This window comes from Temnothorax longispinosus, chromosome 6, assembly GCF_030848805.1.
Source record: "Temnothorax longispinosus isolate EJ_2023e chromosome 6, Tlon_JGU_v1, whole genome shotgun sequence".
NCBI lineage: Eukaryota > Metazoa > Arthropoda > Insecta > Hymenoptera > Formicidae > Temnothorax > Temnothorax longispinosus.
In genome coordinates, this window is record NC_092363.1 from 8,801,814 (window position 1) to 8,825,163 (window position 23,350).

A 23,350-nucleotide genomic window follows, 5' to 3' on the forward strand; every position below is an offset into this window, starting at 1 on the left:
GTTACTGCCAGCGGGCGCACTTCTGAAAACTGAGCGACGCTCGTTGACGCGTGACAACGAGATCGACGACATTTGTCGCGATGAAGACGAGGAGGAGACGACACGACGACGACGACGGCAAACGCGGACAATCGGAAAATTGAACGAAACTGTGCCACAGAGAACGGTGCCGAGGCGCGCACTACTGTCAGGCTCCTTCGGCGTTTCGGTGGGTATAGAGAGAAGGCGCGCGTGTCCCTTTACCGACGGGCAGCGAGACGCCGAGAGGCGACGAGGAGGAAACGAGAGAGAGAGTTAACGACGCGAGCGGAGCGAGCGAGACGCGGGCGCGGAGTGTAACCAACACAGCGCACGGCATAAGTGAAAGTGATTCAGCAGCGCATGCCACCGCGCGCGGCCAGGTATCCGACGCGGTGTGGAGGTGCTGCCTGAGAGGTCCGTACGGACGGCCGGGCGGGAGAGAGGGGGGGGGGTAGGCGAGTAGCACGCGGTCGCGGCGGGGAGGAGGCGGCCGGGCGGGATTGCCGCGGTCGAAGGGAACGGAGGGGGACGGCGAGAAGGAGGTTGCGCGACCTGTGGCGGGGGATGACCTACTTACGGAACCAGGTCTATGTCGGCCGGAGAAATATTGTCCGCGAGCGCGCGCGATCGTCGCTCGGCTCGGCTTCGTTACGCGCGACGGACGCGCGGCTCGTATCCGGTCCCCGCTCCGAGATCGGAGTCGATTTTTTGCGCAGCGGAGAGACGAATTTTGGAAACGTATAGTATAAAACTATCGGGCGCTGTACGCGAAGGAGGAGAAAAAGAGCTCTCGCGGCATCTCGTCGGCAAAACTGAGAAAACAACCGGTCCTACGAATGACGTAAGGCGCATTCCGCGAACGTATCGGGTAGGACCGAATCTTTTTTCGGCCTTTCCGCGCGCGTCCCCCCGCGCGCGCGCGCGGCGTCTCGAGACAAGGAGCGCGGACTGCGGAGTCCGCTCTCGAGAGACTGCTGTGCGAGGGGGGGACGGGAGCGTGCGCGCGCGCGGAGAGGAGAGCGCGACTCTTGCTTTCAAAGTGCACGACGGGCGAGCCGCGCCGCCACGGATATATCGTCAGGTAGAAGTGTGGCCGCGGGTAAGCGTTCGCGGGCACGAGACACGTACAGGCCGCGGCTGGGTCAACAGCAACGCCGTTGGCACTCCCCGAGAGAGACAAGCACCAGCGCTCCACGCCTGCCTGTGTGGGTACGGATATGTACGCGCGTACACGAGCGGTGGATGTGCGACGCGGAGCGTGGTGGGGAGACCTACTGACCCAGTTCGTTGAGAACATGACGCAGCCGCGACTCGCTCCCTCTCGTTACGTCCCCCGCGCTCCGTCTCTGGTTTACCCACCGTTCCCCGTCCTGCTTCCTCTCTCTCTCCGTCTGTCTCCGTTGTTTCTCTCGCTCCCTTGTATCCTCATTTCGCCCCTCGCGGCCGCGCCGTCGTCTCTTTCTTTCTCTCTCCTTCTCGCGGACCCCGTCTTTTCCCGCCGCGCGCGTTTCGTCTTCCTCCGCCGACGTGCGTGCGTCTTTCTTTCGCCTCTCTCCCGCCTTGCGCCCCTTAACCCCGTCCACCGCCTTCCTACCTCGTACGTATGTACAGGCGTACTCTACCTGCAGCGTGGAAAGCCGCGATGTCTCTTTCTCTCTTTCTGCTCGGTCCCTCCCCTCCCTCCTGCCGCGCCGCGCTCACTCTCACTTTCTCTCTTCCTCGCACGCCCCTCCTCATTCCTCCCTTCTCCCGCGCTCAACTCATTTATTCACTCGCCAACTCTCGCACTCTTTCTCGTACGAGTGACCGAGCGAGCGTTTTTGCTGTAACAGCGCGTACATCACACACGTACCCCACATACATACCCATATACACCCGCAAGAAGCGCGCGATCGCGCGCGGGCACACATGAATGCACGCCTTGCGGAGTATCGCAAGCGTGTTGTCATCATCGTTGTCATCGCATCGGGTGCACCAGGTTTCGAGATTAAGCATACGTCGCATCTTACCCCATAAACTGATCCTAGAATTTACGCAGAGGTCGTTCAAAAATCCGTCGCAAAAAAAAAGAAAAAAAAGAAAAAAAAGAAAAAAATTTTACGAGAGATTTATCGTCGCTTTCGGGCAGCATCCGAGAATACGTAATAATACACACACTAGGAGTACTAGGAGAGAAATAGCTCTGGAGAACAAACGTGTCTCGACGTCGATTCTATAATAGAGCCATTCTTATGATAGGTAACTATCGAGCGCGCGAAACATATCCGATTTGGGCCTCTGCGCTCACCCGCGTTTCCAAGCCACAAACAGCATGAAAGCAGCACGAAAAGCATGTGTAAAAAGCTCGATAAGGATTTGCGTAGCGGGGGTCGGTGGCGGTACTCGGAGAAGCGAGAATGTGGGTAAATGATGAAGCGCAACTTGGTCGAAAAGAATAACGTTAATTCCAGAAAAAGAGTTCGTTATGAAACACACAACGGGCTCTTTCCCTCTGCCGTTTACTCGGCCGGGAAATATCGCGGTAACGATAACGGAGCAAAATTCATTAGTAGAAAAAAACCTCGCCCATCTTATTAAAAGGTTTTGGACCATGTACACACTTGACTTTGCATTTGTAGAGAAGGTTGCTAGAAATAATAATAACATAGTCTCACATCTCAAAAACGTGGGGAAAGATACTTTCCCTCGTGGGCGTGAATTTCGCATATTACAATATGTAATATTAGCTAACTGGCACTAAAAACTTTACACTATTTAACTGAAATATTATAATATTACTAATTTTATATAAAATAATATATTTCATAATATCGTCCAGACTTCCTTGCGCCCAGAGCACTTTCTTATGGTGACGGCGGTAACGAACTTTTTGGTTTGTTCGGTGAAAATTTCAGGCCTGCGGCTGGTTTGCATTTTTTGACCGAAAGATAAAAAAACATTCAAACGCAAGAATTAAGCTGCCATAGGAGCATATTAAGGTAGGCGTCTCGCTACGTGCTAGTCATGTGACTGTTTGTAGGTTTTCACGTTCAGAAATATATTTCAGGCAATTTTTGCTAAGGGAAAAATAATTTCATGAATTATGGTGTAAAATTTCATACGTGACAAAGTATGTTACTTTTTCCAAATTATGTGATTTTTCTCATTTGACTCCGTTTTGATCAGCTGATCATGCGAGTCGTCGAGAAAGGTTACAAGTGAGGTTACATCTCCTTTTCGATTGAATTTTGACAATTACTGAGAAAGGGTTTCAAAACGCATGACAGAGGTGTTAATCACTATCCAATTCGGCTAAGAAAGACGAGCCCCATAACCTGCAACTCAGTGATTAGCCAGCGGCGTTGCCAAGTCTTCCCAACCTCACCTCGACCAAAAAATGTCTGCTCGATTACCGCATTTTCACTAAAATAAACTAAAAAATTAGCAGCGAAATCTCCGGTAACCTATATATTTTATGGTTGCATCGGATTCTTCGAAATCTAATGTACAAAAAGTAATGTTTTTTTCTCACTTCATCTAATCGAAAAATACGAAAATATGTGTTTGAAACCGTGATAGAGCCTTCTTTTCTGTATGAAGTAATGCAAAATTTGTGATTTTCGAGATCAAATTTCTAGAGTAAATAGTCGGTAAGGAGCCACAGAAAAAATCGACTGCAAAGCTGATCATATAATTTGATATAAAATCCGAAATCGAAAACTTTATCTAATACATGCCCTGACGAGACGACTACCTTAAAGATATTTTTATATCATTTTCTGAAAGTTCTGACGATGACGGTGAAGATAATAATGAATAGGTATTAAGACTGATAACTGAACCGATCGTAACTTCTTCTGCCCACCGTTTCAGAACCTAAACTTATTTTGCTAGTGATGTACACAACAATACCTACAAAATGACCTATGATTCAATGTTGTGCGCTAATGACCCATTTGGGCGAGGTTTTTTTCGAAATACCATCTTGTATAAAGCAAAGTGAGTTGCCCGACACTTATTCAAAGTATCCATTGCGTTTAAAATGATAATGAAAGAAACATTCGTACATTTCACATTTTATGGCAACTTTAAAAAGCAGACTTTCTGTGTGTAATGACTATTACAAAATGTTGTGGCGTGACGATGTTACGTTAACATCGTTTATCGTATTCGACAAGTAATATATCAAGACCGTTTTATACAGATACGCGGGACGTAATAGGCTACGCAAATTCCGTAATGGTGTGCGATCCGAATGAAGCACGACGCAAACGAGGGCCGTGACTCGAATCCCGCTGAAAAAATACACCCGATCGATCGAACTTCCGTTCCTCATTGTACCGCCTCTGCTTCTAAACAGCGGTCCGTGTCTTTTGTTCGAACCGGTGCGGATCGGAAGCGAGTACCTGCATGAGCACGTCGCGTCCGAACGCCCGACGCACGTACGTTCACGCATTATTTTTACCGGATAGCTGTCGACCGAATAGGTGCCTATACGGGAAAGAGGCCTTGATGGCGCGTTGCTGCCGATCGCGTAGCCGTCGACGCAGGTGGAATAAAAATTGTCGCGAGCGAAAAAGGGTCAAACGAAAACGAAAAGGACCCCAGCGGCCGGCACAGAACGCGCTCGAAAGAACGGAAGACGGAACGGAGGAAAGTGAAAGCCCATCCGCACGCCGCGACCCAGAAACTTTCAAAGTGTAAAATCGACGGCGCACAACACACTGCGTTTGGCAGTCGCCATACATACGGGCACGTGTCGCGTCCGCGTCCACGAGCTGAAGATTCTCTCAGATTCTTTTTCTCTTCTTTTTTCTTTTTTTTCTTACAACGATACCGCGATTGCGTTAAAATTGCGTGCGCTCCCAGAGTGGGGCGGCGTAGATAATTAGCTGCGACGCGTCATAAAACGGAGAATCGGATGGAATCGGTTTCACTTTCGAGTGTCGCGTTTTCGGCGCATGGTTGCACCGCGTTACGCAATGCGGCATTGCGTATTACGGCACCGGGTGCAATTGCCCCGGGTCGGCTGAGTTGATAAAAAAAAGGAAAAAAGAGAGAAAGAAACGTTCTGTTCTTTATTCAAATAAGTTTCGTCGATTTGCAAAAAGTGTCACACTTGGTGTCACCGCGTTGCGTAACACGGTCCAATTGCAACGCTCCAATTAATGATAATATCGTTTAGCATGTCGCCGACAGAATTGGCTAGCACGTGGAGGCTCGCCGTCGACGCGATGCGATGCGACGCGATGCGTTAGCGAGTCCACTCGCCGGCTCGTTATCGCGAGCGATTAATAGCATGCAAAAGGCAGAGAGAATAATTATAGACGGAGTGGCATGAAATAAGTAATTTATCGTGCAAAAGTATCGTCAATGCGACGCGCGACGCGACGCGGTGTACTCGCCGCTGCCATGCGCTTTTTGTCTTCCTCCTTGTACTTATATTACACCCTATGCTTATACACATTATACATATATATATATATATATATATATATATATATATATATATATATATTCCGCAACTCGGTGTAAACTCGTTACCGCGCTCAGGACTCAACGCGACACGATAACGACGACAGTCACGACGACAAAGCCTGCCGCGGCATCGTGACAGTCCTTTACCCGTATATACTGAAATTATGCGACCATCATCGGCATCACGCTTGATTTTTGGGTCAATTAGCATCGCGGTGATCCTTTAAACGCCTCGTGGTCAAATGGACGTGCGTGTGAATTCGCGTGCGACGCCAATCGGAATAATTGTCGCGGTGATGCGAGAACGGGCCACGCGAGAATACTTTGCGCACCTCGAGAATCTATAAACGAAAGTTCGAAACTTGCCAAAGAACACGTTCCAACTTGAGAAGTCTTGACCTAGTTATAGATAGCGAAAAGTAACACGTGGATTCCTTTGAAGAAGAGGAAAAAAAACATTTTCATTTAACGTAGATATGGATAAAATTCAATAGATAAAGAATTCAATGAAAAAGATCGCGATATTTAATACTGACCTATGGATATTAGAAAAATGTTATTTATCTTTCGCCAAGAAAGGTGGTAAATAAAATCACAATAATAATAAATCCAATAATATCTGATAAGATCGTGAGTGGATAAAATAAGATCTTTAAAGAAAAAAAGGAAGCGTCGAGTTATACTTTAAAGTAGGGCACTGAAATAATTTACTGAACCAAGACAATGCAAATTGCAGTCGAACTGATTATAAGATGCATAATAAAAGATAAAAAAAAGAAGTAAACCAGATTCAGAAACTCAGATAACTTGTTTTGATTTCAGGTAATTTAGGTCACGGAGAACATCGTAATATCTACTACCCATCGGAGTATTGGAAAAAATGTGCAGCTAATCTTTTGAGGACAAAATATTAATAAATCGATAAAGCTATATTGGGGGTGCATATAGCAATCAATTATCGTCATTTATATGAGTGCGATACACAAGTATCGAAGAGAGCTGTAGGGTTTGATGAATTCTCAGCCAATTCGAGCGTCGATATGACGACGTAATAATTTAGTTTGGCAAAGTTAAAGTTTTTTTTTTCGAAACAAAGAGTTTTTTTTCTTTCAAATAATCTATCTTCCAAACTGGGACACTGAGGTAATTTACTCAGGCAGGATAATGCTTGTTGCATCTGGGCTGATTGAAAGAGGGAGATGAGAGAGAAAAAAAAGAGATACACGGATATAATATACGTTATTAATAAGAAACGGGAAGGATGATTCCGATAAGAGCGCTCGTTCGTCGAATACCGTGTCTCAGGATGCGATTACTCTTCGCTGTGGAATCATAGTTCGTATAGTTTGTAATATTCGTCGGGGAATACGAGCGTACCGGTGTACGATGTGTATCTCTCTTTCTCTCTCCCTCTCCCCCCCTCTCTTTCTCTCTCTCTCTCTCTCTCTCTCTCGCTCTCTCGCTACCAACGATGTGTCTCGGTGTGCGATGTATGCCAAGGCCTATCCCCACTTCGCAATCCCATTTTCGAAACTAAAAGTAAAATCTAACCGATTGTGTGGTTACACGTCGTATATTAACGTAATGAATATTTCTGTCGCGGTGGGGAAGAGGGAGAGATTCTCCTTTGTGTTACGCTTACGAAAATCCGGAGTATCTAAATCGCGCGTTCAGCTTCAGGCATTCCGATACGGTATTACGAGGATCTACCAAGGGAAACAAATACCAACGTGACGAAGTTGTTCTTTTTTTGCTGTCACCGATTATTTACGCCTCGCGTGCCGTTCGCACGACGGAGTGACCTGGAGCGATATTTGTTTAACCCAGATTTTCCTCGTTTCTAAACAAATATACCTGAGACGAAATGACAAATTTTCGTCAATTCGTTATTATCAATGTGACATAACTGTGACACAATGTAAAATAATTAACGCGATTTGAGTAGAATCCGAATTCTCCGGACCGTTCAATTAAAATTCCACGAGTATAAAATTGATTTCGTTCTAGCGGAAGATTATGAGTTTCCGCGAGTGTTTCCGAAAAAGCCTTGGTCCTCGATGTGTGTGACCCATTTCCCAAGCCCGATTCGCTGTGTTTATGCTCTTGTAATAAAGATTTCGCAAAAATCGCCGCTCGCTTTGCCTCAGAAATGACGATGGAAACGAAAGAGCGAGAGAAAAGAGAGGAGAGAGGGAGGGAGAGAGGGGGAGGAGAGGAAGAGAGAGAGAGAGAGAGAGAGAGAGAGAGAGAGAGAGAGAGAGAGAGAGAGAGAGAGAGAGAGAGAGAGAGAGAGAGAGAGAGAGAGAGAGAGAGAGAGAGAGAGAACGATGTTTCATCGAAAAGCGAATCGTCGTTTTGCAGGCCAGTTCGCACGTCCTTGACACATTTACCCACATGGGGTACCGCGAGACCACGTGCTGGTGTGCTCGTGACGTATCTATGCCTATGTACGCCTCCGCGTGTGCGTGCATGCGCGCGCGACGCATCGACGAACGTATTGTTGCAATATCGCGAGCTGCGCGTGCGCTCATTTGTATACGCGCGCGCATTATTACGTGCCAGTGAGAGAATAAAAAATAATATGAGAGAAAAGTATGAGATTGTATACAGAGATCGTTCGAAAACTATTTATCGCCTCTCCTTTTATCCGCGAAATGTTTTTTTTTAACTCGCGGCTAAATTGTTTCTTTTAATCTCTTGTACGACCGTTTTCTCTTTGAACAATTCCAGATTTACATCGACAGAAAGTACTCAGTAAACAATTTTGTGTTAAACTTAACACATTTCACATGTCCCAATTTATCCACTCTAATTTTTATATTAATTTAACAGAAGGCAAATATGTAAATAAATAACACAAGTAATATGTGAAAAATTAATACAAAATTGTAACACGTGGACGCAATCTGGAAATAACTTTATTCGAAGGAATAATATATAAGTACGAATTGTGTCCATAAATAATTTATTACATACAGTATATATAATAAATTACTTATGGACACAATTCGTAATTATTCCTTCGAATAAAGTTATTATAAGAAAACTGGGTGTGCATGCAAATACTTTTTTGATCCACTATATTTATAATGTTAAATTTAATTAAAATAAAATGTTATTCTTTCTTCTTTTTGTCTTGCAGAAAAACAGGAGACAGCGATATTTTTTATAATTATGTATAACATAAGAAAATCTCGATTTAACAAAGATGGAAACTCTTATAGAGAGGAAAGTTGAGTTATTTTAACTCTTAGAAACGTTGAATATTAACTTAACGCAAAAAGTCAAAATAACACAATGACAATATGTTACATTAACACCAGCGTATGATAAATATTTAACACAAAAATTTCTAAACCGATAGAAATCCACTCAAATACAAATTGTTTTTTACCGTGTGTTGTCTTTAGATGGGCTTTATGATAAACATTTTTATTTCCTGTTTAATAACAATACTTGAAACTCCTTAAAATGTCCCACCTCACATGTCCATCCTGGTGTTACGAAAAAATTCTAATATTAGAAATACAATCAATATTTTTAATCATTTTTATTCATTATAAAAAATGTTTTAAAGTTATTCGCGATCTTTTCTACTTTCCTTCGAATTCTTCGATTTTTCCGAGCTCCGAGAATAGCTCGGAAAATGAAAGACGGTGCTTAAATAACGCGTCTGCTAGTGGTATATGCATATAGTTATCTATCTATCTGTTTGTCCACCTATCTGTTTTTCCACTGCACCCCGCAAATAGTTTGACCGATAAAATACCAAGATCTATTCAGAGGCATTTGTGTCTGAAAATTTATAATATCGATCGACGTATCGCATATCAATAAAGTTGTTCTGTAATGTAATAACAACAGGGAAATGTTGATAGGTTTTATCGCTGTTCTAATAATCTTATGACAATAATATAAAGCTACTTCGCTGCGCTAACCGATTCTAAGAGAAAAAACGGATATACGTAGCCGGAGCGTGGCGATCATTAAGTTTCGACTTCTTGCACGCGTACCATTCCATTGTTAGTGAAAGTGAAGAAAGAAGCCGAGAGAAAGAAAGGACATAGTATATTATACCTGTCGCAATATATCTTATGGCGCCTTTCTCTATTATATTTGACACCTTTTTTTCTAACTTTCATCACATGCGATTGCTTTCTGAAAGCTTTCAAAGCTATAAATAAAAAAAGCTAAGCTAAAAATAAAGCTATAAATTAGGTTTAAGCTTAAATATATTTCACTATATCTGAACTAGTATTATTGCATTGTCTTGTATAATCAACAATGGAAAAATATAACTATAAAAAAGTTAACTCTGTGTTCTGTCTTTAATAAAAAAGAAAATAAATGAGGAAAAATGTATAAATGGGGAAATAAAGTGTAAAAATATTTGTTTTTCCCATTTATTATGTGAAAGTACCTAATTTAAAATGCCTTTAGAGATACAGCGTGATTTAGAACGAGTGTGAGACACAAACTTTGACAGATTGTTTGGGAAGTCATTCCGATAAAAAAATATGATATGAATACATATATCAATACAATGCGTGCAATGCGTGCTCAGGGAGGATATTTTGAATATTTATTATAAAACAAAAATAAATATGATGTTTATATATTTTCCTGTTTCGTTTTATTTTTTCAAAGATCACTTCCTACCAAGCATGTAATTTTACTATAGTAACAGCAAAATTTAAAAACTTCTGTAACTATTGTAAGTATTAAGAATAGGACCCATGTTCATGACATATTTTATTCAAAATGACTTCCCAAACAATTTGTCAAAGTTTTACTACATTCGTTCTGAATCATTCTATATGTTATATTTGTAATTTCAAGAAATGGGCTAAAATTCTGGTAAAAGATATCGAGAATGTCGAAATGTTGGAAGACGCCGAAGTTTCGACCGTCGTTATCGAAAATAAAATCATTCAAATTTCATTCGTGTGGGCAAATGAGCAATCAAAGCCAGAAAAAAGAAACTTGCTATTAGCAATACTATTTGGTTTTCCATTACTTTTGACAAATCCGTATATTTTCATTTCGTTAATTCAGAATCTAATAAGTATCATTTTATTCGAGTAATAATATATATATGTTTGCCGTTCAAATTATTACACGAATAAAGTTTGCGAAAAAATCAGCCTTTCAAAACAGGCAGCAAATATTTCAGACTTAAACGTTGAAAATACTTATTTTACGAAAAATGTTGAATATTCAAAACACTAACGTAGTTTGATATTAATATTAATAACTTGAACTAGAACTGCTAAATATTTTATGATACCTTTATATAAATCCAACGGAGAAACTTGAATGTTTCGTTTCAAGTTGACCGTTCCGCAAAATTTATGCACTCTTTTATATGTAACAGATGCAAATTTGTACATATTCAACGTGCGTAATTTCGTCGTGAATTACACGCACGCAACATCCAACAATTACAACAAACACCTACGGCACGCCTCGTAAACCGTTCTTTTTTTATCAGTTATCGAGATCGAAAAATGTCATGGACAGCCTCGACCTTGACCGAAAAATTATTTAATATGATTACGAGAGGGAAATTCTCGATTGGAATGTGGCTCGTTTCTTTTCACGCGGGAATTCGAGCGGGATGATTTTCAAGGTTGAAGGGAAAATCGGGTACGTGAAGCTCGACGCTACGAAAGGTAAGGCCGATGATAATGATTGGCGACCGTAATGACCGGTAATTTCCCTGAGAAATAATTCCGGTTGAGCTGGACGCGCAACGAGAGAGAGAGAGAGAGAGAGAGAGAGAGAGAGAGAGTGTGTGTGTGTGTGTGTGTGTGTGCGCGCACATATCTACATATAAAACTCTGTGAATCGCACGACAGCCATAATTTCAGTGCAGGTAAGATTTTTGTAATGTGCAGCATGTAGAGGGAGCAAACGTTCCGCGATAAAGAGATCTGTCGATGGAAAAAATATAGGTTTAATCATATCTGTTTGGATTTGACATTAAAATCCGTATTGGTTTACGCCAATTCTGATTAATCCAAAGTTCTTTAAATTTTTTACAATATTCATAAAATTGGTTAATATATATCTATAGAGGATGAGTTAAGAGAAGAGGCAAATATTTTGGGAGATGATAGTATGAGTCATTGTAAAAAGAAGTTTATATAAATATGGTTATTATTTTCAATCGTTTCGGAGATATATATATAGCTGTTTGAATGTAGCGAACTTTCCCTTGGGCGATGGATTGGCCGTGGTGGTCCGATTCCTTGGATCTCCGGATTTGATTCCGTTAGATTATTGTTTGTGGAAACGGCTAAAAACGGAGGTTTACCAAACAAAGCCGAATACATGAGGAGAATTGATTACTCGCATTTTAGATGCTGCTACTCGTGTAAAAGAACGGCACACCGCACTCAGAGAAATGACACGCAATTTTAGAACACGATTGCATGCAAAGTGTATTGACGTTCACGGTTCAATTTTTGAGCATTTGTATGGTCACGTATCATTCATTACTATTGTACTTCTACAAAATTCAAACAGCTGTATCTCCGAAACTATTGAGAATAATAACCATGTTCATATAATTTTTTTTTTACAATGACCCATATACTATCGTCTCCAAAAATATTTCCCTCTCACCCTGCATAAAAATAAATTATGCTTGTAAGTGAATATATTATCTTAATTATCTATTGCTATCTTATAAATTATAAATATAGATATGTATCTTAGAAATGTTGCATTAACGAAACATTTTGAAAAATTTTGAATTTTTTAACATATCTATGAGTTTCTCATCTTTTTTCTTTTCTCATGTCTCTTTTAATACAACAGCAAGATCAGTTTTCGAAGTTTACCGAATTCAAAATGTATATTAATCGAAGTCTGACTGATCTTGAATGGTCGTGGATGCTGCGCGATCAATTCGTAATGAAACTAATGCCGGCTGTGCGTAGAAACATGAAATCGTGAAGGCGGCACGTGCCAAATGAGAAATGAGTTTATCTCCGTGGCACATGACGCACAAATGTCTAACGATTTCGCGAGATGACGTGCCGCTTGCGTATCGTTCGTCATTAATTGCACCGGCGTTTACGCATTTGCGAACGCGAACGCATGTGTCGCTTTCTCCGTCAGCGTTCAATATTGCGCTCTATGTTTGAGTCACGATTTTGAACAGCCAGTCACTTGTAATCGATATAATAAATGTACAATATAATACAATAAACAATTCCTAGTCGAATAAAGTTGAGGAATTAATGATTTTGACGCCTGCCTCACAGTCAGCGAAGCATCTTGTATTTTAATCGAACTAGTGTGACGCGGTCGCGCCATAATACAGTCGCACGTAATTTATTTGCAATTCTAATCAATACTGATGAATAGATTGAACATAATGTATTCGCCAGTGAAAATTAAATAATTTCAAATTAGAATTATAGAAATTCGGAGTATATTGTACAAATATGATTTTGTTTTAAATATTTTAAATTTATTAAAGATAAGAGAAGTCTCGTTTGTGACACAACGTCAAACTCATTGTCAGATACGGCATTGAACGTGTAGTAAACCGCTGCATGCTAATTACACGCGCGATCAATTAAACGTAAGAAATCGCGTTATTATTAATTCATCAAAGTAACCGCAATGACGGATCAAATGATGTGTCACGCATCAGATTCCCCGAGTTGAGCATCTCTCTTTCTCTCTCTTTCTATATATAGAGCTCTAGGTAGCGCAACAGATATAAGCAATCTCTCTACCGGTTCGAAGAGCCGCATCGAGCAATGAATGGGCGAAAGTCTTTCGCTCTCGTTCGCCGGCGTCTTTGCACGCTATGATTCCGTCTTCCTCTCTCTCCATTTCTCGTCGCAAAGCAGCCGCGCCGCGCGAAAACTGGCTCATCCGCTTTTACTTTCCGCGACGTCGGCTTTCATTGGCAATGGTACTAGTTACGGCTGTTACGTCGAGCGGTTACGCGACGAAAGATGCAAGCGCTCGCTCTCGACGAGACTCGACTCGAGCGAACCGCCGCTGCCACTGTGAGTGAGGTAAGCCGCTGACTCTCTCCCTCTCTCCGTTACGTTGCGATTACTCTCGACATTCCTGCTTGCACTTTCGCTTGCACGAGAGAGCGTATTGCCATGTGCAGTGCCAGATCTTACTTTTCTCTCTGTCTCTCCATTGTTATCCGTGAATCATTTTTCGCGACGACCACTCGAGATGGGTCTTACGACCTATTTTGTTTTCTAAATTGCTAAAATCTCAAACGACATATCCAGGTCACTCGTGTCTGATCAATTTCTCTTCTCTTTCTTCTTAGTACCATATAAGATACTTAGTACTTATGTATAATGCGAACGGTAATACGATGAGAGTTCTTCCTTTTTCGCCAAATAATAATGTAAGTTATAAATAATAAAATAAAATAAAAAATTTACCTTGATTCTGAACTCTCGTTAGGTATTACTTTTTAACAAAATCAAATCACATAGACAATTTCTGGTTGATCTTTTTATACGTGCAAATATTAAAAAAAATTAACCAGACCCGAATAATCTGAGTGCCAGATTAAGATGCTGTAAAAAGGTGACGGTGTTTAACGAGGCTTAATTTTAAGCAGTTCGTCTTGTTTAATATATTTAATCACTTTACTGGATTACCTTTCTTAATTTGATTTGGATTTTTTGCTTATATTTTTCTAATATATAATTGGAAGATATATATGTGTAATAAAGAAACAGGTAAAATATTGACGATAATACAAGTTTCCGGATTAACTGCGAAGGGAGATTTATCGACAAACCTGACGAAGTCGGATGGTTCGACGAAAATGTCTGTTCTATTTTGGGTCGCTGGGGTGTAAACTGCTTCCCCCGCGGCTATTTATAGGCCAAGGGTATCGCTAACTAAAATCGCGACATTCATTTCTTAGTTGGTTAATTTCGAGATTTTTCGATTTTTCGCTAGCATTTATCTAATAGCAAACTCAATTTTGCAAAAATGTATTCTCTTTGTTCAAATTTAAAAATTCATAACGCGAATTCCACATGACTGCACGTATGTACATGCGAACGTCCGCCATGTGAAAAAAATCGTAATTTATTGACGGAGATAAAGATACGTTAATGAGCAGATACATAACAATAACGCTAGTGACGTAATAATAAAGAAAAAGCATAGCATCGCTGATTGTGAGTCAGAAATAATACGTTTGATTAGAGAAAGAACTTTAACTTTCCAAAAAAATGTATAATCTATCCGAACAAAGTAAACGTATAGATGTTTGGCAAATATCTTTCTAACACACATACACACACACAGAGCCTTAAAAGCAGCTTAAATTCTTTAAAAAAGCATCGATCACAGATCATTCGAGAATCACGCTCAATTCGGAGTCGACAAATTTGGAATGCAATAGCGAACTTTGAATTAATATCATGTAGATATAGATGTTTCTTCGACATAATTATAATTCTTATTGAAGCATCCAACGTAAAAAATTAATAAAGTATTGTGTACCAAGTTTTCGATAATTTAAGAAACAATCACGTTGGTTTTCTACGAAAAACATGTCGCTGTGTCACTCAATTCGGATCACCCATATTCTGAACGAGCAGCCCTTGAAAGGTAGATCACGTGACACTGAACTGTTAAACTATTTTTCTGCACTACAGAGACTTTCCAATATTTAATGTGCCAACCCGCAAATAATATGTCACGTGACAGCCGATCATCCTTCATCTAGTCTTCCGGTATTTTTCTCGCGCTCTTTCAAGGACGTTGCGTTGTGTATCAAGCGAATATTGAGGAGTACCTATCGACCGTTTTCAGCGAACGTTTTCGGCCCGCGTGATCTCGCTCGAAAGTTTGCGGGGGCGGATATGTAATTAGATCAAGTTGAAGTGTTCGGAGCGTCGAGGAAGGACGGTGGCCAGGACGAAGGTCAGCCGCGTTGTTTGTTGCCCGTTATTTTTAGCGCGACATCGCGGGAGAGGGATAAGGCGTTTTTACCCTGAATTATTATTACCGTCGCGGCCGTCAAAGCGAAGGCGGATAAGGAAAAAGTAAAAAAATTAAATCGACGGGCATTCGACAAGCGCCGAACTATTCAGAGGGAAACAGAGGGAAACAATATTCGGCGACAAAAATAAAGGGAGAGCAAAGCAGAAAGAGGAAGAAAGATAAGAGAAAAATCTATTCTGGCCTGGGATTAGTCCTAAAGGGCTATTATGGAAGTTACGCACAGTAACAGGAAATTGACGACTCAATGTACTACAAATACACAATATCATGAACTAAAGTTAAGCTGAAAAAAGAAAGAGAAAGGGATAAAAACGTCCTTTATGGATCTTTCACTGGCGTATAATCGTGCGGTTAATAAACGCTTTATCAAAGGCGATAATACAGATGATAACGGTATGTAGGTCAGTTTGATACGAGTGACCTGATTTCTGGCCAGCACCAATATTACCAGCGGATCCGCATACATGCGCCGACGGCGACGTCGATGCTACGCCACGCGTGCGTTTCTTTGTATGTATATTTGTGCACGCTTACCGGTCGTAATTCTGCGTATCCAAATACTCGAGATCTATATGCGTTTCCTGTATCCCTAACAAAGGTGGGTCTACCTGTGTCTCGGGGACTACGCTACAGGGTGCCATAGTGAAAAAGGTATTTTTCTTCGACGAAGCTATCAGGCATAAAGGAAAAAAAACGTAACTAATTGCTTAAACATTTTCTTGACGTATAACATTTTCGCATGGCAGTAGAAAGTGCCTCTCTTAAAAAGTATAAAAATATCGCAGGAAATGCTGAAAACGAATTTTGTTACGATAAACATTTAAGAAATTCCCAAATTGCTCGCATCTATTCGCAATGTTTGAACAAAATATTTTGTTATAGTATTTTTTATGTCCTAAATTCTTGTAATGGGAAGAATTTTTTAATTTAAATTTTTGGAATGCAATAGCGAACTTTAAATTAATATCATATAGATGTTTCTTCGACAGAATTATAATTCTTATTGAAGCATTCAACGTAAAAAATTAATAAAGTATTGTGTACCAAGTTCTCGATAAGAAACAATCACGTTGGTTTTCTACGAAAAACATGTCGCTGTGTAATGAATTAGTGCGGAAATTTAGAGGCATTCGGTATGTGTATGTATATACAGGGTGCCCATGACTTGAGGTCCATACATTAAGGGCGTGTTATTGAAGTCATTTAGAGTAGAAATTGTTTAATAAACATATGTCCGTAAATGCTTCCTAATAGAACTACAACCATTGAAAGTTGATGTGAATATTTAAAAAAGGAAAGAAAAAATACATTTAATTTAACTTGTTTATTTACAAATGCATTACAAATTCTATTCAAAATTATCTTCTGCAGATTTAATACAAAGGCCTGTATTCTTAGTTACATATACTATAGGAATCTCAGAAATAAATGCGTGCATTTATTGATAAAAATGAACTGAGAATATGGGCCTAAGTTTTGCCAAATGTTTCAAATATTTACATCAATTTTCAATGGTTGTAGTTCTGTTAGAAAGCATTTACGGACATATGTTTATTAAACAATTTCAACTCTAAATGACTTCAATAACACGCCCTTAATGTATGGACCTTGAGTCATAGGACACCCTGTATAACGGCATCCGAGCTGGTTTCGTGCGGACACGCAAGACTTGAGCGACTTTATCTCAATACTCTCGGTGTATGGATCGAGGTAACGTCAAAGTCGATACAATCTGCGACAAAGGTATACTTGCGATGCAATCAAGTTTCCATTCACCATATTTCGATCGTAAACTGTCTGCATCGCGAAAAAAAGATTTTCTAGAAATCCTGTCACGTGTAATAATGCGAAACAATGTATCTTAAGCTTTCGCACTTAACAAGTTATATACATATAATTATATCTAAAAAAAAAGTTTTCTCTTAGTGAACTTACAATTAGTTAGGAAAAAGGGTTACTGAGATTACTGAGGTCGAAATAGAAAAAATAAATTTATTTTATGTCGATATAATAAGCATTAACGTTATGTGAAGATTCTTTCAAGTGTTTCAAACAATTACACCTAAATAATATCTTCTGATATTAGCGTCATGTACTGACTTTTTAAACGTTATGAATTTTTCGCGAAGCGCACCTTTGGCTTTCGCCAAACCGATATGCTTTGAATACATCGTTTTATATTTCTATATAATATTATATATTTTATTCGTATTTTACTACGTGTGAAAACTACTTAAATTGTGGCATTAATTCACAGTTGTCACACCTCTTTTTTCGAAAACGTTTGTCACAAGGGTCAATTTGACCCCAACCAATTTTCAAGCAGCTGTTGTTCAAAAACTAACAGTTTAAGTGGATCGTAAAAAATTCTAGAATGAAGTTTAAACATTGTAGAATGTATTCTTATTATAAAAATTAACTTTTTGAGTGGCATTATGCAAAAAAAAATTTTTTTAAATGTAAGTTTAGGAAAAAAACATTTTGAGAAAAAAATCATAACTTTCATTTTTCAATGTTTTTTGCTCAAAATTAAACATAGTACTCTTAAGATATATTACTTGAAAAATTGGGTCGCTTTGACCCTATGTGACAATCAAGGGTTAATTGTAATGCACGTACATTGCGAGAGTCCAGGTCATCAATTCCCTCCCGCGAAGCTATGCTAATAGATTATTATGACATCAATTTGGAAATTCACACGGAAATAAATACGCCTCGCGCTCATAACGCAACAACCATGCAACATTGTAACTGCAATGTTTGCTCTGCGTGATAAGGCAATCGCACGCATAAGTTTCCGTCGGGTTCTTGCCGGAAGACGTTTTGAGAGGCATCGATGATAACTGAACGAAGTTATGATAACACGTATTCGTAATACTATTAGATAAATCTTCGCTTGACGACGTAACGTTAAAAGTGAAATGCACGTAATTTTCGCTCGTTATTAAGTTATGAAGTCCAGAAATTTCAGTTGAAGCGTCATATCGTTCCTCTTATCCCAAAACTATGAATGTGCTTTTATGACTAAAAGAGGAAGCGACAATCAAACATTATTTTTTAGGTAAATTTAAGTTTGAAGTAAAAACTGATATCTGCAAGAAAATTTCAAAAATTTTGATCTCCAGAATTATCTGAAATTATGAATTATGCATGTATCAAAATTTATCGAATCGCACATTCATAGTATTGGCATAAATTTCCTTTACGGTTATTCTCGATATAATTTAAAAATTTATTAAGAAAACTTTGTTCTAAATTTTAAACACAATTTTCGCGTAAAAGGAACTAAAATATTTCTGTCTCCAATATATTTTTATGAAGACGATAGCTTAATTTAGATAAACGACATCTAAAATCAGAAGACCAGTTTATCATCAAAAGGACAAGGTCTCTCCAATCGAATGCATAAAAATATGTGTATATACAAATCGTGGAACAGCAAATGTGGCAAAACGCAATTTATTCGTCGCGGAGTTGCGGGATAGTAAGAGCTTCTCTCGCTATCTCTTTTTATGATTTTATGCTTAAAGTTTTATGATTTTTTTCCTAAGACAAGATACAAGATCGGTACCCGTTAATGCGATTTTCATGTTTACGCTTTCCGCGAACTGCATTTCGTGCGTGTCTCGCTTAGCTCTTACTTTGTAACCATGGCGCGTTTTATATTGTTTTTGTTGTGCATGGCGAGAGACATGGAGCGCGGCTTGCCAGCTAGTGTGAATTAATTCGCTTGACCCATTTACCCGATGCACTTGGACCACCTTGTACTGCTTGGCGCTCGGGTGGATCCCCATGCGTGTATTCGTTGCACATGTGTGTGTGTGTGTGTGTGTGTGTGTAAGTGTGAACAGTGAAGTGTCGGCACTCACACAGGCCAGTTTGGCGCGTGCGCGAACATCGACGCGGCGTTTATTCCAAGCGACGCGACGCGACGCGACAACTTAGAACCGCGCAATGAAAGAGGGTTGTTATGTTGCCTATCCGAGACGGAAAAGACGGGCAACACGACACGCCAGAGACTTGACGACACCGAAATATTTTTAAAGAGAGATGCAGGCAGTACAAATATCGGAATAGGTGTGATAAAACGCGGCGCACGACGATAGCGAATTTGATAACGCTAATGTCGCTCGATGTTGTCTGCAAGCGAGTTGGTTTACTGTCGTTGTTACGTGTAACAGTATTAACGATAACGTCGGCAAAAGTGAATTGGCATCGGCGGCGCGTTTAGCGACGAGTATGCACATTATTATTCATACACTTGTTGCGACAACGGATAATCTCGTCGCCGATCGATACGTATTTTACTATGAAACGATTAGTCTACTGGCTTGGATTTACGCTTAAATTTACACTTAAACGGAAGAATAGCAAACTCTTGTTCAATTGTACACGATAACAATACATTACGTTTATCTTTTCTTTCTGAAATGTGATTGGAGATCACGTCACGTTTCTGTTAATTTTGCAATTTTTATTTCGGCAGTATCGGCAACAGCCATCGACGTGCTCGGTGTATCTTGCGCCAATAATCGAGGTCGCTCAGAATTTCTGCGACATACCCATGTCCCATTTACAAAGTCGTTCGTGCGAGGCGCCCGAAAATTCGCGTTTTTCGCGAACTGTCCAAGCGTTTTGTCACCGTCACGCAGGATAGACGAAAGATGCTGAAACTCGAAGGAACAGCAGTGACTGATGATACATATTTATTCGACGAGGAGTAGGAGAACGATTAAACTATAACCGCTGCCGAATAAACTTACGAACTCAGCGACTAAATATATAGCTAATACTTTTAAAGGATGCTTTTGAAAAACGGAACTTTGAAACAGCAGCAGTTTCGGAGCAGCTGGTCTTGCAAATAGCAGAGAAAGGAAGACGGAGGAAAGTAGCTTCTTATTTCAAAACAAACTTCTTCGGAATAAGCCAAGTGGTGACATTTTTAAATATAGATCTGAATGGTCAAATAATTATAAAAATAATTATAGTTTATGAATAATTATACGAGAAAAAGTATAAGATAAAAAAAACAAAATAAAATGCAAAAATGTCATGAGAAATAAAGCATACAAATATGAAGATATTTAACAGATATTATATATAGAGAGAAAACAAAGATCAGCATATTCTTTGAGAAATTTGAGAAATATCGTATTATAATAGTTATCCTTTCCTTTCTAAAAAAAGGCATGTTAAGTCGATACTCGCATATCTCGAAGTTTTTTGTTGCCGCTTTTCCGCGATGCCAATTGGTTCTCTCGCTGCGCTTACTTCATTTGCAGCTGTCATCGTATATTTTGACAGTTGTGTGTATCAAGAAGTTAATAGTGTAATAGTAATTGCATAGTGTTAAAGCTAAATAGCGCGCGCGAAGCGCGCGTCTGTGGTGTCTAGTTTGTGTAAAAAGTGCGGGTGTGTCCAATTCTCAACCCGCACGTGTTACACACCCTATTTTATATTACAAAGTGCGTGGAAAGTGGCCCATTATTGCGCGCGCGTCATCTGTGCGACGGATAACCAATTCCACACACGAGTCGAAACAGTGCGGTAATGTTACATTACCGCACTGTTTTGACTCGTGTATGGAATTGGCTATTTGTCGCACAGATGGCGCGCGCGTAATGGGCCACTTTCCACGCACGTGTGATATAAAACTCCTTTATGCAATGGGCCACTTTCCACGCACTTGTAATATAAAATAGGGTGTGTAACACGTGTGTTAAGTTGAAAATTGGACGTGTGGAGTGGACGCACGAGCCGAAGGCGAGTGCGATCACCCGCACTCGTGTCCAATTCTCAACTTCCCGCACTTGTTACACAAATAACTATTATCGCATAATACATAAAATTATTAAAAACAAATAAAAAATCCCATTATATTATAAACATTTACAAAAAAACATTTTTTATAATACCATATGTCAATAATTGAATATCTTCTCGCTGATTTAAGAACAAAAAACCATCTAGGGGAAAAGTTTACCCATATTTACGGTAATAAATGTGTTTGTCCCACATCGCAAGCATTTTCCTTGAAAGATTTTTCCCATAAACAACGGAGTGATATCAAGATATCACTCCGTTGAATCTTCCCGCGTGTCGCGTACGGTGAGGGAAATGAATGATTCGGCGTGTCTGAGAAAGACGAGGATTTGAATTGTGTTCCACTACAGAGACAGGTACTTTTCGAGAAGGACTTTTGAGCAAGAGGGTGGACGGAGGGATAGGCGGGTGAACGAAGGGGTAGGAGGACGCGGCTGGGATCGGACGCGCGATTGCGCTTGCGCTCCCACGACAACAACGTCGCTCTTTCTCGGTTTTCTCATTGACCTAGTTACCCAGTACACTTGACCGCACTCTGCCACGTTTCTTCCCGCTACCGCGCCCTTCTGTAGCCACCCTTCTCCACCCCGTCCCATCCCGCGACCTACGGAAAGCCTTGCTTCTCCTCCTCCCCCACCTCCACCCCTTCGCCCCCTCGTTCTTTCTCGCTCTCTTCATCTGGGCGCAACACCGTTGCCGTCATCGTCACCGTCACCGCCACCGTTATCACGTCGTGTTATCGATATATGTATGCAGTTCACCCTTGCCCGCCCCTACTAAGCGTCACACAGAGCTCGCTTGCACGATTGCTAATACGTTCTCTGTAGGTCAGACTGCGTCCCTCTGCTCTCCTCTTTTCGCTCGCTTTCTTCCTCCCTTAAGTACCGTTCACGTGAAATTCGAGTGTGCTGTCGTATCGCAACATTTAGGTGCAATATCTCTCTCCGATAATATCATGATCCGCGTTCACTGTAGGATGTCATTTTTCCTCACGAAAAAACGTTTTATCGGTGAGACTATATAGCTCTCAGATACAAATATTAAAAAAATGTTTCTGTAAAATACTATATCAGTGACATTAAAATCTAAATAGTTGATTGGCGATGCGAAAGAAAAGAGCAATTATATCGTTAGAGGCTGCACATTGTAAGCCTCCGCATTTGCTATACGATGGTATCACGTGCATTAAACTCACACGCGGTCTCGTAATTTAAATTGAAAGCTAAGATTTCGCACGACAATACTGTCGCGCGATAATCCTCGAACAATCCTTTAGAGGGGTGTAGTCCTCTGCTATTTTGCTTGCCTCGCTTTATATCTCCGCTTGTTTGCTCTCCTCTCTTTCGTCCTCTCCAATTCCCTCGTGACGCGACGTCACAACGCCCATACGCTTCAGTGCCGAGCCTCTATTTGCCAACGAAAATTGATAGACCTTAGTGACCAACTTGACATTTCGATTAATACGCATGCTAGTAATTTGAATATTGAGGCAGTACGTTGTATTCGTGTATACCTACGTCGATTGCAAATATGTTGCTGAAATATTTGCGAGGATAGCAAGAGGATTTGCGAGGAGCAGCGACATGTCTATCGGTAGCAAATTGCTGACTTTTCGCAGTGGAGTGGACAAAGGTTAAGCGTGTTGTTTTATCAGATCTCATAAAATAATACACTGCAAAACACACCACAGTCGTTCTGTTGCCGCACCGATATCTGTTGCTTCGCATTAAAAATAATATTATTGTAAATATCAGATAACTACAGGTAAGCCCCAGCAAGATTATTTAACAGAATATCGGTTTTACGAAACCATCCACAGACATAGCGATTACATCAGAACATTTTGCGTTCGGGGTGTTTATTCGACTGGACTGTCATAAAATAGAACAAAATTTGATTGGCCGAGGAAACTTTACATCGCAGAAAAAAAGTTTTGCGATCATTTCGCATTATCAAGTATTATTAGGGACGATAAATGAAAGAGCCCTTTTTCCCTCTCGAGTTAATAAAATTGTAAAACTTATAGATACTGCCT

General features: G+C 40.4%; 1 protein-coding gene and 1 long non-coding RNA gene across 2 annotated transcripts in view; one reads left to right on the forward strand and one right to left on the reverse strand.

Annotated features, from left to right (window-relative positions):
- Positions 1-23,350, reverse strand: part of LOC139814476 (uncharacterized) — a 172,820-nt gene that overhangs the window by 93,343 nt on the left and 56,127 nt on the right. The gene's annotated exons all lie outside the window — the stretch shown is intronic.
- On the forward strand, positions 71-9,791 carry LOC139814477 (uncharacterized). Its single transcript, XR_011732466.1, has 2 exons — positions 71-208; positions 6,301-9,791. It is a non-coding gene; the product is annotated as an uncharacterized lncRNA (long non-coding RNA).